Source organism: Lonchura striata, chromosome 3 (genome assembly GCF_046129695.1).
Source record: "Lonchura striata isolate bLonStr1 chromosome 3, bLonStr1.mat, whole genome shotgun sequence".
Taxonomy (NCBI): Eukaryota; Metazoa; Chordata; class Aves; order Passeriformes; family Estrildidae; genus Lonchura; species Lonchura striata.
This window is the reverse complement of record NC_134605.1, coordinates 107156064-107170959: the sequence shown is the minus strand read 5'-3', so window position 1 is coordinate 107170959 and position 14896 is coordinate 107156064. Positions and strand designations below refer to the sequence as shown.

Here is a 14896-nt window from a genome sequence, read left to right as displayed (position 1 = left end):
CCACATGGACTGAGATTTCTGTGGAAAGCATCCACAGACAGGTAGATGGGTAACACCTGGGACACTGGGACTCTGGGTAAAGTCCCCAGATTGAACTTTTTGGCACCATTTTCTGTGATTTTGATTCATCCGAAGTTTGCCACATCAAAAGTTAATAGTACAAGTGCTTTGGAAAGCATGATCTCTCCCAAAATGAGCACCATCCCACAAAGACCTACTATAGCCAGCCCTCCTTCCAAACCATTAATACGGATCTTAAACAAAAGCAGTCTAACATTGCTCCTTTCTGTTCCCCTGAGGTATCTTCCACCAAGAATTGGCATTTATTCATCACTATGTGTTTCTGGTGCCTCCAGCCTGTTTTCAGTCTGTTTTATAATCCTCATCTCCAGTCAATTTAAATTAAATTTTCAGCTCAGTCTTCATGAAACAATACATTAATTGCCTCAGTACATAAATAGACATCTTATTTATACAGATTAAATGACCATATTCTCATCATCTACTTGGCCTGCAGTTGGATCAAGCTAAGTGATTAAGTTTTGTCTGGATTTCCTTCCTACAAATCTGTGTGTGTGTCATCCATGTTCCTTTTCAATGGAGAAGTCAACATTCTTCCTACATGCCACTAAAGGAATCAAACGGATAATTAAAGTGTGCTCTGAGTCACACAGAAAATTTAATAAACTCTTCTTCACCAGGGATGAAATTTGCTTTAACTGCTTACAGATTTACTTTGTTTAGTCTTTTCTCCAGTATTCCATGACAACAAAATTCACCCCCTCTTTTTTCCATCATTTACATTCCATTTTGACAACTCTCTTGAGGGTTAGCTAATACACATAGGGCTCCATGTGAATGCATGGCACAGCAAATTCTTCTTCCTTCCTTATTTAGACTCCTTCCCTAGACATGGAAGCCAAATTTATCAGAAAATTACTAAGTCTTTTAATGACCGCTGCTCATTTGTAAAGATCAATACAACATATTTTCCTCTGTCTTCTGGTTCTCATCTGATTCTTCTGGTTTTCAGAGACAACTTCGTGAGCCAGCTCCTTGACTAATTGCATAGCAGGCAGATTTGGTTCCCCAAGTTTCATTTCTAAGATTTTACTGTTTCCCATATCCCTAAAAATTTGCCCCATCCTTGATGTATTCAGTTAATGTTAGTGTCAGGAGATAGCACAGAGATTCAGTAAATCCAGCAGTACTGACTTCAAGTTCTCATTCTGTGGGGCCTCCTAATGCTGTTAGACAGCTTGAGGTCTAAAATGGGATGAAAGGAGACAAGGCGAGGTAAATATGTCACTTCCACTCATGGCACTCTGTGGATGTTTCCCAACTTGGTGAAAGTCAGCTAACCCACAGGAAGAGCAGTAAGGTATATTGGCATGTGAAAAAGTTTCTTTCTGTAGTGCCTACAGAAACCCTTTGCATAGATCAGAACTCCTTTTCCACCATGGATATGGGGTCTCCTCGGTGCAAGAACAGGATTCTGGATCATCTTCATGTCTGAATTGTCAACTTTTTGTGATTTAAAGGTGGAGGGGGGAATCATGGTCATGAAGAAAGAAGTCAGTTTGTGTTTTTTTTATCATTCCACTAAACACAAGTACAAATTTCCATCACCAGTCATGAAATAGCTGCTTCAACAGAGTTCTGGAAGCTTGAAGACATACACACCCCAAAAAACAACCAAACATCTGAGCAGCAAAATTATGTAAATTGGAGGAAATGAAGTGTCCTCTACGTGGGCCCTACCCTTTCAAAGCACAAACAAACTAATGCAGAGAGAAGCTTGTTCCAGTTGCTGTGTGACTCAGACTGGCATAAGTAACTGGCCAGAGCAGTTCTGGGACAGCAAAGTGGGGAGAAAATAAAGGCCAAATACTGCCTTGGTTCAAAAGATGTGAAACTTTCAAGTAACTGAACACCAGACTATTGAACATCCCTGTCTCCCTACTATGTCCCACCAGTTCCAACATTCTGCTGCACACAGAGGCCAGCAAAGCACAAGCAGCAGGCCTACATCAAATAGAACTGTGTCTATAATAGTCAGAACTGTGTCTATAATAGTCAGAACTGTGTGTATAATACTTCCATCTGAAGTGACTAATAATTCCACCTCACCACTTACTCAGGTTCTGAAAAGAGGTGTGAACAAAGCTGAAGATCTTCAAAATGGCCAGTTCTTTAGGGAGCTTCAGGCCTGTGGATCCTAAGGGAGACACAGTTGTGGAATACAGCAATGATTGTTTGATGAGATGAGAAAAGCAAGACAAAAAAGATCAAAATGGACTAAATAAGTCTCCTGGTATCAGCATCTGTGACTTGCTTGCTATCAGCATTGTGACATTGCATTACTTTCTCCTGTTCTCTTGCCTAAGACCTATTGAAATGAGAAGCAGCACATCTCAGACAATTTGTTGAAATCACTTCAAGTCTCTGAGTGATGCTAATGATCAGTGACCGAGGGTGGAGTGCAGTGAGGTGAATGGCAGATGAATGGCAGATAACAGCATCCACCTTAATGGAGAACTTTTATCTGAGTACTTCCATGGATTCTGAATATATCTCATCATATCCTACTCTTTACCTTACTTACCTTCATCGCTCTTCTGCAAAGTATCCTCATATTTTATTTTTTAAATACAGAGATAAAGAAATTAGGGAGTAATTGACCTCTGTAAGGTCACCAGGCCTGGGCAGGCTTCCAGGACTGGTTTACACAGAGACCTCACTTGCAATTTTCGAACTGCAGACAAATCTTATGGGTGGTTGGTCCTTAAGGATGTGCTCCGAGCTCTGCTGCTTCCTCCCCTCATGACACCAGACACAACAAAACCTGTCATGAGCTGGAAGAACAGTTAAGGGCATAAGTACCAGTGTCAGACCTTGTGAAGGTGCTTCAGGTTTGGTGCATGTGCTCTAGGAGCTGCCAAATTTAAAGAGACTCAAGAAGATTTTTGCAGAAGTATTCACAGAGACAGCCTGTCTCCACATGTCTATCAATAATGCTCAAGTGTCAACACTTCCAGGCTTGGATCTGAAGATGCCCTCACCTGCTATAGGTTTGCTAATGGCCATTATCTGGTTCATAACTGGGGAAAGTCGGGCACAAAACAATAAAACAATTCTTCTGCAGTAACTCAGATCAGAGCTGGAATATTAAAAGAAAAAAAAATTGAAATCCTGGCTCAAGTATCCTGTGTTATCTACAAAGTGCTTGAACTGCTCCTCTCAGAGTTTTCTCTTTCATTCCTTTCCCATCACTCCCACTTCTCTCCCATTGCTAACCACATCTCTCATTTCCAGATTCCTTCCTGTAGTCTTTTCCACCATTCTTATACCAGCAATGATCCCTTCCTCCCAGTTCTGCTTCTTTGCTGCAGCTCTTTCCAAATGCCATTGCATCAGGTCATCTCCCTGGGACCAGAGACACTTCTGTGGAGGGGAACGTGCAGCTGTTGGTGGCTGGAAAGCAGCCAGAGAGCCCCTGCTCCCCCCAGCTATGCTGCAGGAGATGCTGAGTGATGGTGTCAGCAAAGAGCAGTAAGAGGCCTTGGCTGCCTGTTCAATACCTGAAAGCAGCTCCTACTCACTGGAAAATGGATCTGAAGGAGGAAGGTTGCTCCCCCTGGCCCCAACCGAATAATATTTCATCCAGCATGAAGGAGATGTTGACAGAAAGGTCTGTGTCATCACAGATGAGAGACTTCAGTGTGGTAGAGATGTGCCTCCACCAGTCACCTCCACTCCAGCAAGAGGCAGGACACTGTCAGAGGCTCCTGCTTGCCCACAGCCAGAGGTGAATGCACAGTGCTCCAGTCTGCTCATAAAAAAGGCTGTCCGGGAGGGCAGAGGAGAGCACAGGCACAACAGCCAGCTCCCCTGTGTTATGTGTAAGGAATCAGGGTTAGAAGTGGCTTTAATTAGGGCATTGCTGCTTTGATTTGAGAACACTGGAGTTTGAAAGTGTACAGGTTTCATGTTAAGTTATTTTTGAACTCAGGAGGAAGGGTTGGATTTGCTATTTGTGGGCATCTCATTGATCTGCTTCTTGGGTCTATTAATTCATGGTGTCCTCCTCCAGTGCATCTCTCTCAGGATAAACTTCATTAGTTCAACCCAGCTACACACAATTTGCTCTCAGAACACACAATGGCCAAATAAAGGGACTAGTATGGCATGCAGCCACAGAAGAGGGGTTTGAGCAGAGCACAGGTACTCTCCAGGCCTGCCTTCCCAAGCAGCGTGTCTCCAAGTGATGAAATGCAATGCTGTAAAATATCATGACAGAAAGCACAAATATATAAAACATGAGGGTGCCTCTTAAAAGTAAATGCTGCTCCATGATCTTTTTCCCAGGAGAAGGAAGTTTCCAGAGTGCTAGCTCTCTCTGCGTGTGGTATCACATATCGCATGGCCTGTTCCCTATGAGCTCTCAACATATGCTACGAATCTGCCTCTGCACTACAAGTATTCTAAATCAGATGCTTATGCCTTCTTCTGATCTTTTGCAGCCACACGTATGTACATTGGATTTTGCCACAGGCTATCCATCATTCCTCCCTTTCCAGCATCTGAAACGCATGACTCGCAATTTGGTTTTATGTATGTTTTACTGCAGTTTCCATATAATCACACAGGAAACTTTAATTCTCACCTTATGAGCCCAAGTCTGCAGTTCTAATTCTTGTCTCCCAGAAGTGTCGTGACTGAATGTCTGATTTCTGACAGTCTGTATTTCCCACAAACGAAGGAAAAATCAAATTCAATTGCAATCAAAGCCTTACTTCTCACAGTCAGTTGTTTACCCACATCATTTTTCATGGGTTACTTCTACCCCAAAGTAACATCTAAAGCGCTTGGGCATTGCCACCCTCTGCCTCTGAGTCTGCACATTTCAGCTGTGGGCTAAGCACAGTGGTGCTGCACAGGGTGAACATTTTCCATCACCAAAGGACAGACAGCTCTGCTAAGGCATCTGTCACCCTCTAATGACCCAGATTTCCTGCAGGCATCAAGGGGAAGCTTATCCACTGTAGACCTGTCATGTCGCAAGACTGTGATTTCCCCCTCATTCCTCCCTATCCTTCCTTTCTACACATTCACCAGGAATTCAGCATGCCCATCCCCTTCCCCATCCCAGACTGGAAGTGGCAGGCACAGCTGGTTGGCATCTTCCATCTTCCAGCTGCCTCTTTTAAAGGCCAAAAAAGGGAAGAGGGGCTGTAGGTCACCCCAGCCCCCAGCTTACCCCAACCCCTTACCAGCTGTACAAACCCTCCTGCCTCAAGGGCTGACATAATTTGGCATAGCTCTCACCAGAGCAGTGTTGTCTGTACAAATGCATGTGCAATACCTCACCAAGGGCCCCTGATCCCAGAAGGGCTCACCCACCACCCTCTGACATCATCTCCTACGTGCCTCATCCCCTGGAGGAAATGACACATTTCTGCTTACGGTCAGGGAATGGCATTCTTCCTGAAGGGCACATCCCAGGCAGAAGGAGATTTCTAGCACAAATACATCCTTGTTGGTTGGGTGAAAGAAGATGGAGGATTTTTTAGCTCTCTGGAAAGGGGCTAAGTGGGAAAGGTTGACAGAGAAATGGTCTGGTAAGATGCCTGCCCTGTGCAGGAGGCAGATGGCACAGACACATCAAAGCCCTATAAACAACCAGTTAAGCTTCAATCACAAGCCCTTTCATCTGCTTCAAATATAGGCTCTACCACCTTCCAGCTGGGGCTGGAAAATATCAGGTCTGCTTTGCCTGCAGGGCCTTGTGAGTTTGTATGTTCTGAACTCCTGCCAGGAGTAACTTTGGTGCTGGAGGGATCAGTGTTGGGCCCTGTGCAATGCATCCATAATGCAGTGACTTATGCATGGAGGAGGGAAGCTGGGGAAATTCCCTCCCACTATAAACTATTTCTTGGCTCTTTGCATTAGTTGTCAGCCCTTGGGAGTATATTTTCCTCTACTCCCATTTTTCTGTGGTCTGCATTATCATTTGCTAAATATTAGTGTGTGCTATTTATCATGAGGTCCACAACCCCTGTCCACTCCAGGGAGTTTGCAACTAAGTCACAGCAATAAATATTCTGATATTCTATGGGCTTTACAGTGCTAAGAGGCACACAGCTGAAATCATTATCTCAGAGCCTTCATCCCCTAATCTCACAGTGAAACACTCATCACCAAAGGCAGGGAGGATGCACACGAACACAGGTTGTTTATACTCACAGCAAATTCAGACTCAAGCTAAGTCTGCTTAGTAATAATGATGATTACTGCAGCTCCTCTGGTTTTATAGCATGTTTGAAAGGCTCAGGGAAACCACATTATCTGTAACTCTCTTTCAACAGCATGTTTGGTTCACAGGATCTGCTGGGCTAGCAAAGGAAAGGGTGTGTTTGTGGACTGGGAATCTGTTACAATAATATCATGGTGACCAAAATGAGCACCATGGTCTACAATTGCTGCTATGTTTATTACAGAGTCACCCAAGACCTGACTCAAAACCTGTTTACTCCTCTGAAAGTATTTTGCAGCGGGTCCTAGGAGCCACTTGGACAAGACATCATCTCTTACTGACTTTTTCTGCCCACTGTGTTTAGGGAGTTTGGATTTTCTCTCTGCAATAGCTGTTATCTAAGAAGGGATTCAAACTTTGACTAGGCAGGTTACTTCAATATCTCCATATTTCTGATCCCAAAGCCCCTTTCAGAGTCATTCTTGGTTAATGACTAGAAATGTCCCAGATTCTCTTGGCAATAGGATCTGATCCCAAGAACCTTCAGAGAAAACCAGAGTTCAGACTGAACTGCTAACATTTAATAAAGATTTGGAGGGGTAATTAAAGAAATAAATTAAATGCTACTAGAATGTACATGTCCAAAAGAAACACTAGTCTGAGGAGTCTGTATTTTTCAAAGTTATCAAATTAGCCAAGTTTGGTTTCCACTGCCAATCTAAATAATGATGGATGTTGTCCAATCTCTTTTCCTTCCAAGTAGGCTGAGAAATCATGGACAAGGTCATTAGTGTGAGAGAAGAGACATTCTCCTGCTCTGAATGTCCCAGACAGAGGTGCATGGAACAGCTGCTCCTTTCTCAGAGAGGGAGAACAGCAAAAGGAGAAAAGTAAACTTGAGCAATCAAGTGGCCCTGTCCTGTGGACAGAAGGAACAACTGGCATTAACTGGTTTTGCTTTGCCAACCTTATGGCAACAAAAAATGAGACAATGAACTGGACAAAAATATTTGAGAACAGCCCAAGAACAAAAAGTGGGGCAGCTTCCCGTGCAGTGGAAGGGCACAGCCCTCACCTCTGTTCCTCTCTTGCTCTCTCACTATGATAAAATCCAAGTTCAGGGTTCACTGGCCATTCCCAGTGCCACGCTCACTCTCCAACTCACAGGGCCCAGACAGTCTCAATATTTCTCCTATATTTTTTTCCAGCCCCATAGCCCTTTTTGACAGTAAAGCTGTGTTGATGTGTAGCAGGGATGGCTTTTAGCATGCCAGGCTCATGAATGCCATAGCCTCTTATCCTAGAAAGACTGAAAGATAAACAGAGGGGGACAGGAAGAATAAAGATCAATAAAATTCCTTGATCTGAACTTCAAATCCAGGTTATATCTATATTAATAAACTAAAGGGCTCAAGCACTGGCTTTGAATTGTACACAGATTGTAACTTATAAAATTTCCAAAGATATTTTGGCCCGTTCTCCACCCTGGCATGGCTCAGGGACAAGCCAGGGACTTTTCAGTGCAGCTAGTTTGGGTATAGAGATTTCCTCTATTCAAATGTGAGCCATGCCTTGCCACTTGCCCTTAGGGCCAGGGAACATTTTTATTGCAGTTGTAGCCCGTGGGGACTCTCTCCAAAACACAGTCAAATCTCCAATCTGGCTGCCCTGTATGAGGGATGCCTGGCAGGTCACAGCTGCCTCCTTGATGTATTCAGACTCATTCCCTGCCCCCTCTGCTGCTTGGGAGACACCAAGTGCACAGGAGATGCTGGGAGCTGCAAGCTGGGGGGACTCACCTGGCATGGAGATTTCCCACCAGTAGGCACCAAACCAACACCTGGAACTCCCAGGACACCTCCATGGGGCAGGGACAGTGGAGTGGCCAAGCATGGCATGCTGCAAGTCTGGCTGATGGTGCTGATGGGTTTGGAGCCAGCTGGAAAAGGTTCTAATTAGGCTGTGCTGGCTTTTGCCAAGATCAGGGTTGGGTAGTTCCTGATATAGCCTCACAAACCACTGGACCTAGTTGGAAGCTGCATGCACTAAATGCTCTGCTTAGAGTAGAGTTTCCCTGTGTTTCTGGAGGTATTCACTTCACTGCAGGGGCCTGGTCCCTTCTTCAGGTGACACAGGGTGTCCAAGCAAGCAGCTCCTTTCAGGCTTGGCTGCAGCATGTCCTTCAAACCAGGCAGAACCACTCCTGCAGAGCTGGGCACACAGGATGGCTGGGCATCCAGGAAGCAGCAGGATTTGGAGGTGCTCATTGACCTGCTGATGTCACCCCAGCAGCTTCCATGAGGACAAAGACCACACAGAGCTGGTGAAACTGGATCTGCAGGAGCATTCTGGCTGATACAGTGCAAAAACACCACCAGGAGCTTTGACTATGGAACAAGCTTTTATTCTTGGGTTGGTTCAAGGCATTTCTGGTTGAGAATTGTCATGTTTTCAACATTGCAACCTCTACCCCTAAAAGCAAACTCCTGCTTCTGAGCTGAGCAAGCTTCCGCTGAAACAAAAGATTGGGAAAGGTTTTCTGTTTTCACAAACTGGGAAAAGGAAATGCACTTCAGAAGGACATGAATTCTTTTGATGTCCTAAAATAAAAAAGAAAATCTTTGCTTTTCTGTGCCTTAAGAAAGACATTATTGCCATGCCCATTTTTGGGATCCGCTGTTTTCAAAGATGGGTAAAAACAAGAAATAAATAACAACATGCATCTCTCCTGCATTCTTGTGTCCTCCACAGGAACAGCTGCCAGAGCAAGGAAACTATATTGAGACCACTGCATCTCTCAGACAAAGACAAACTCTTCCCAAGGTTTCATCTTTGCACAGTGACAAGATGCTGGGAATTCAACATGTAACTGTCCACATGGGCATTCCGTGTGTGAGAACCCATTATTGTCAGCATTGATCCAAGAATAATCCAGCTGGTCAAATACCCATGATCCAGTTAAATATGACTGCTGAGTGCTTTTGAAAGGCCCTAGGCTGAAACATCAAAGACAGATTGTGCAAATATTAGGCAGGATCTATAAATAAACCAAATTGTCTAAAATATCGCTTTATGTGTACATATGGGCTACTGAGCTCTACATATCTAGTCAGTACAAAAACAAATTTCCTTGGCTACAGCAAGAGCTGTGAAACCTCTAGAGAGTTACATTCAGAATCAGAATCAAAACCTGAATCCCATCCTGCAAAACAGGGTTTAAACCCACTGAATTCTTCAGAACTCTACAGAAGAGATGTTATTTACACAAAGCAGATATTATTTAAATATCTAATAATTTTCTACTTTTCTGTTAATAAGATGTGAAACTGTCAAAGACTAATATGTTTAAAAAATAAACAATTTGAAGCAATTTAGTAAAATTGTAATCAACAATGTGCTTGAAGTCAATTTAGACATCATGAGGTTTGAAGACAGGATAGTAATGAGAAATAATTATTGAAAATAGATAATTTTCTAGAAAACATATTCAAGATAAGAACTATCTGGCATAAGAACAAATGTCAGCAATGCAGATATTTACATCTGGTCCAGTCACCATGGGTCCCTTTAAAAATGAGAGAGAAACAAGTACTTGTAAGGGGTACCTGAGATACCTACTTGAAAATGAGATTAACTGCAACCTAGAAAAGCCTTTTTCTTTTCAAATACTGACTACAAAGGGAGACCAAGGTATCTAGTCCATATGTAGCTGATTATAAGCTACATCTGGTCAGCATTAGAGCCTGTTTAATAACACACCTATTTGCAAATGCATTCCTATTCAGATCAATGTGCACTCAATACTCCAGCCTTCTACTTGGACTCCAAGTTGCTTGTTCAAACCTTAGTTTTGAGCTTCAAAGTGGGTTGGACCCAGCTACACTGAGACTACAACTCGCTAAGTAAGGTTCCTCAGGAAAATACAACTCTCCAAGCTAGGACGAGAGCCCTGAGACACAGAGACACAGAAACCCCTTCAGGAAGTCTGCAGAGAAGCACTTACAGAGAAACAGAAGGATCATTACAAGTCCCTCTACACAGGAAAATATTTTTGCCATAACCAAAATGTCAATGCTAATGGTTAAATACATTTCCTTGAATAAAATCTGCCTGTTAGGAAAAACATGTATGAAGAGCAGTCATGACAAAAAGTTAAGCAGTTTGTATGATCCTGGGTTCAAGAGCCCCACGTATGTAAAGAGCTGGTGAACCTTTTCACAGCCTGGGACAGGTAAATCATTTTTTGCACCAGTCTGCCTTGAGAGTCCAAAAGCCTGGCTCAGCCATGAGTATGTCAGCATCCCGGGTGTGGGGTGCAGTTTCTTGGCCAGCTGCAAAAGAAGGTAACTCACTCAGCCAGCCAGATCCATAAAGCAGCAGCTCACACTGTTATTAGAGGCCTGCCTCCCCATCTGGAAATTAAATGCAAACATATGCACAGGCCTAAGTGTTGCTTAAGAGAAAATCACTGCCCTGACAACGCTGAATGGGAACAGGAAGGAAAGAAAAACAGAAAGTACAAACCAGTATCTGTGACTTCCCCATTTAATTTTCTGTACTGTCAGAGGTACCCTCATATCTAATTCAGCACAACTTAAAGGACAAAGAATTATGAGGTGAGGAAGGAAAGAAAATCCATTTGTTAGTACTGTAACAAGCTAAGGATTCTGACAGAAAATTTACCTTACACATGTTCCAACTCCAATTTACTAAGTGGTTCAATCCTCCCAAAACGGAGCCACAGCATTGCACCAACATCCTATACTTCATTCTTCATTGATACCCAAGGCATCTGCAAAAGGTTTTGATCATCTCTAATAGCACAGAGGAGAAAACCTGCCTTTCCTCCCTGAGGGAATCAGATACAGCTTTCACATAGCAGAAGTCAGACCCTTTGATCAATATGCCATGTTAAAAAATGTGTGTTAGTATGTAATCCTGGGGTATATCCCTAGTGATTTGATTATTTTTCAAGGGGGAAAAAGTACAGAGGAAGAGAATTTAATATTAATTATTTTTCATAGTAATAAAAATTAAAGCAATAAGAAACAAAAACAAAAAAGTAAGATAAATGTGAGACTGTCATTGAATTCATGACTGAGTGACTTGTCATGACAGCAATGGACACGTCAGGCAGGAGCTTAACACCAGATCATCCTGAAGCTTCATGTCAATAAAGTTCAACAGCAACTGTAGGCACTGAAAGCAGACACTCCTCACATCTGTGTGATCATGTCTGCACTCGATGCACAAACCAAAACGCCAGGGAGGTGGGGAGGCTGCTGCTCTCTCCTGCCAGATGCTGAGCAAACAGCCCCAGGGTCTAACCAGGCAGGCAGGAGGAAGCACAGGGACTGCCCAAGGAGCTGATGATTGATCAGGGTTAAGCAGAAAACCTCTTGCCCTTAGGCCAGTGCCCCTCCACTGGACCATGCTGATTACCATGTCGGGGGAAGAGATGTAGTAGGAGGTTGCCCTTTTGTAAGCTGTTATTTTCTTCCTAATGTTTCATGGACCCTTTTAAAAAGCCATTTCTTGTCCATTCCAAGAAGCATTTTTTTTCTTCTAAAGAAAATACTTTGCAAATTTCATCAAAGCTTGAAGCAAATACACATGATCCAGGGACTAAATAGTGCAATCCCCATTTACAGGTTCATCCTTGATACTTACTCCCTGGGTCCCTGCAAGCTATGAGCTTATCCAGGCTGGGGCAACTTTTGACCCAAACCAGGTTTGTTGGACTCCAAATGAAGCTGCATACCAGCTTTCTGCCTCTCCCTGAGGCTCTGGCTTGAACCAAAATGGAGTGACACCAATTAACAAAGAGACCTCCAAGACTCTGCCCTCCCACCCTTGCTCCTTCGCCTCCAGCACAGACACCAAGGTCCATCTGCTGGGATTAACCAGCCTTCAGAGTCTTTGCAGACAGCTGTGAGATGGCTTTCAAAGATAAGAGATGGCCCAGGGTGGGTTCATGGGCAAGGAATTTAGTTAAATATCTTTGGAAGGGATCTAGTAGGATTTGCTGCCTTGTTCATATTATGCAGTATCAGTCATCCTTAAGACCCCAGGCCTGTGTGTCAGTAAAGCTGGAAGCACAACCAGCCAGCACAGGATGCTGATTCTGCTCCCCATGATCCTGTTCTCCCCATGCAGAAATGCTTCCCTACTCTGACATTCAGAAACCCCTACATTTTTTACTCAGTTCACCTAAATGAGGGATAGTAAGTAAAATACTGAGCAGCAGGACACTTGGGACTGAATCTGCAGAGAGCTTTTCCTCCTGGGTAATGGTACTGCTGCTGCCCAGTGCTGAAACAACAGTCATGGCTAATATATGGCAAAGAGATTGTAAGTTTCTGTTGGCCCCCAGGGAGAAAATAATCATAAGCTCAGTGTTTGTTAAAAGATACAGGTAATTGTGGAAAAGAGCAACAAAAAGATAATTGAGCGGCTGGGCAGGTTGATTTATGAGGGAAGATTAAAGGAGCTGAACATGAATGGCTTAGCTAAACAGTGACTGAATCAGGACATGAAAAGTAGCCACTGTCAACAGTATTTGAAGTGTCTGTCTGAAGGGGCATTAACTCTTGGGGTGTGGATATTTTGAATAAAAGGAGGTCAGAAATGAAGTGCCAGACTAATGTTAAGGAAAGTTTCACAAAGAACAAAATTTCCATGGCAATCTCCTCCCCACTGTAAGGTGGGGTGTCCCCCTAAAGGTCATTTGTGCCGAGCAGACATGACCTAAGGAACTTCTGGCAGGTGTCTACTCTTAAATAGCTCACTGGCATCCCCATCTCTAAGCACCAGGGCAGAAACAACCAGGCAGCATGACAATAAAAGCCCATTCCAAAAATTCCTTACAAATATAAGATAAAATACCCATGCCTTGTGCCTCAGAGATCAAGCAGAAATGCAAAAAAAATGTCCCAAGTGAGGGAAAAGAGTAATTCCCTGGAGTTCCTTTATAGTACTGAAAGATGATGTAGGGCTGGTTTTGATCACAGGTAGTGTGAAGACAAATAAATATCAGCCTCTACACTCTGACATTATTTGGCCTCTCCCAAGCACAAACTTGAACTGGAATAAGGGAAATTACTTTTAGTAACACTAAAGAGACCCAGGTTGGTTATCATTCAGCTCTTATAAATCACATAATTCACATAAGGCATAGCACCCTCCTCCCTGCCTAGTCCCCACAGCACTAGTGGTTTGACCATGGAGAGCCACATCTCAGGTTCAAAACAGCAGTAAATTAGAAATTAACTTGCCATATCCTACTGCTTTCTTTTCTTTCATATAATCAAAGATTAGGCAGGAGACATGGCATGGTGAGAATTCCACCTGGAGAATAAAGCATGTATCCACTCATCTAACAATGAATATACATTGCACAGAATATGCATTGATAAGAGAGTTGACAGCTCTTCAGTTCAGCTGCCATGACACAAACCCCTGTGTAAATGTTCTCGACACCCAAAATGAGACTTAACACTTTCTCCCAAAGTTTGGCTGGCCCTGCTTATGTAACATCACTCACCGCAGGAAGCCCTTCTTAGCAGATGAGCTCATTGCATAACAATCCCTGCTGATGCCTGTAGGTGTGGTGACATTCATTAGTGCACTTCCCAGCAGTTAAATTAAACATTTGATCACGGAATCATAGAATCATTTAGGCTGGAAAAGGCTCTAAGATCGAGTTCAACCATTTACCCAGACAAGTTCACCAGTAAACCACATCCCTAAAATGTACCCACGCCCATGTGGGCTATAGATTTATTGATTTTCTATTACAGCAACTGCTCAAAAACCTCAGTTGTACCAAGACACCACTACAGAGGTCACATATATTTGCATCTTCGGTGACTTTCAAAAAACTGCCATTTTTTATTCCTCTCTCTGTCCTGGTCTTCTAATTTTCTTTTCATGGTCAGGAAAAAATATTCCAAATTTACATTTTCTAAATCCCAGAGGATTTCCTATTTGTTTCACATTAAAGTGGAGAAAGGGCAGTAGAAACCAGCAGGGCAGTGGTAGGTGCACAGCAGAGAAATGTGCATGTGCTGGCAGAAAGGCACCAGCCGTGAATCCTTCTAAAAAGGGTGGAAGGAAATGTCATTGTCTTGATACATTTTTTAAAAGGGAAGGTAAATATACATTAATGCAAATATATCTTAATTGGCCGCAGTGTCAAACGCTCCCTTTAAATTTAATCTAATGTGTGTTTCCCTGAGCTGCCAGCAACCTCCAGCAGCCCCCAGGCACTAATGAGTGAGCATCAAGGTGTCAGTGCTTCTGGCATTAACCTCAATTAGGGGAGTTAGGGTGATCAGTGAATCAGGGGTCAGCCATTCAGTGCTGACACATTCCTCTGGCTGCAACTTGCAGTCTCCTGCTTGAAAAGGGCTGGCAGACTGGCTGCCAACCTCCTCACCAGTAAAGACCTCTCATACCTGCCAACATGACTGTTAATTACTATATTTGAAATCTGCACAGGTCTTAACAGGCATAGAGACACAAGAGTAACTCTATTTATGAGGCTATTCAATGCAGTTCCCAGGTAAAAAAATAACCTGTGGTATTAAAATTATAAATATCTACCACTTACTCATGGTCAGAATTTTTAAAGCATCATCG

General features: G+C 43.3%; 1 protein-coding gene across 1 annotated transcript in view; it reads right to left on the bottom strand.

The window, feature by feature from the left end:
- The window catches only part of EVA1A (eva-1 homolog A, regulator of programmed cell death), a 199818-nt gene that overhangs the window by 78622 nt on the left and 106300 nt on the right, over positions 1 to 14896 (bottom strand). The window lies entirely within an intron of this gene.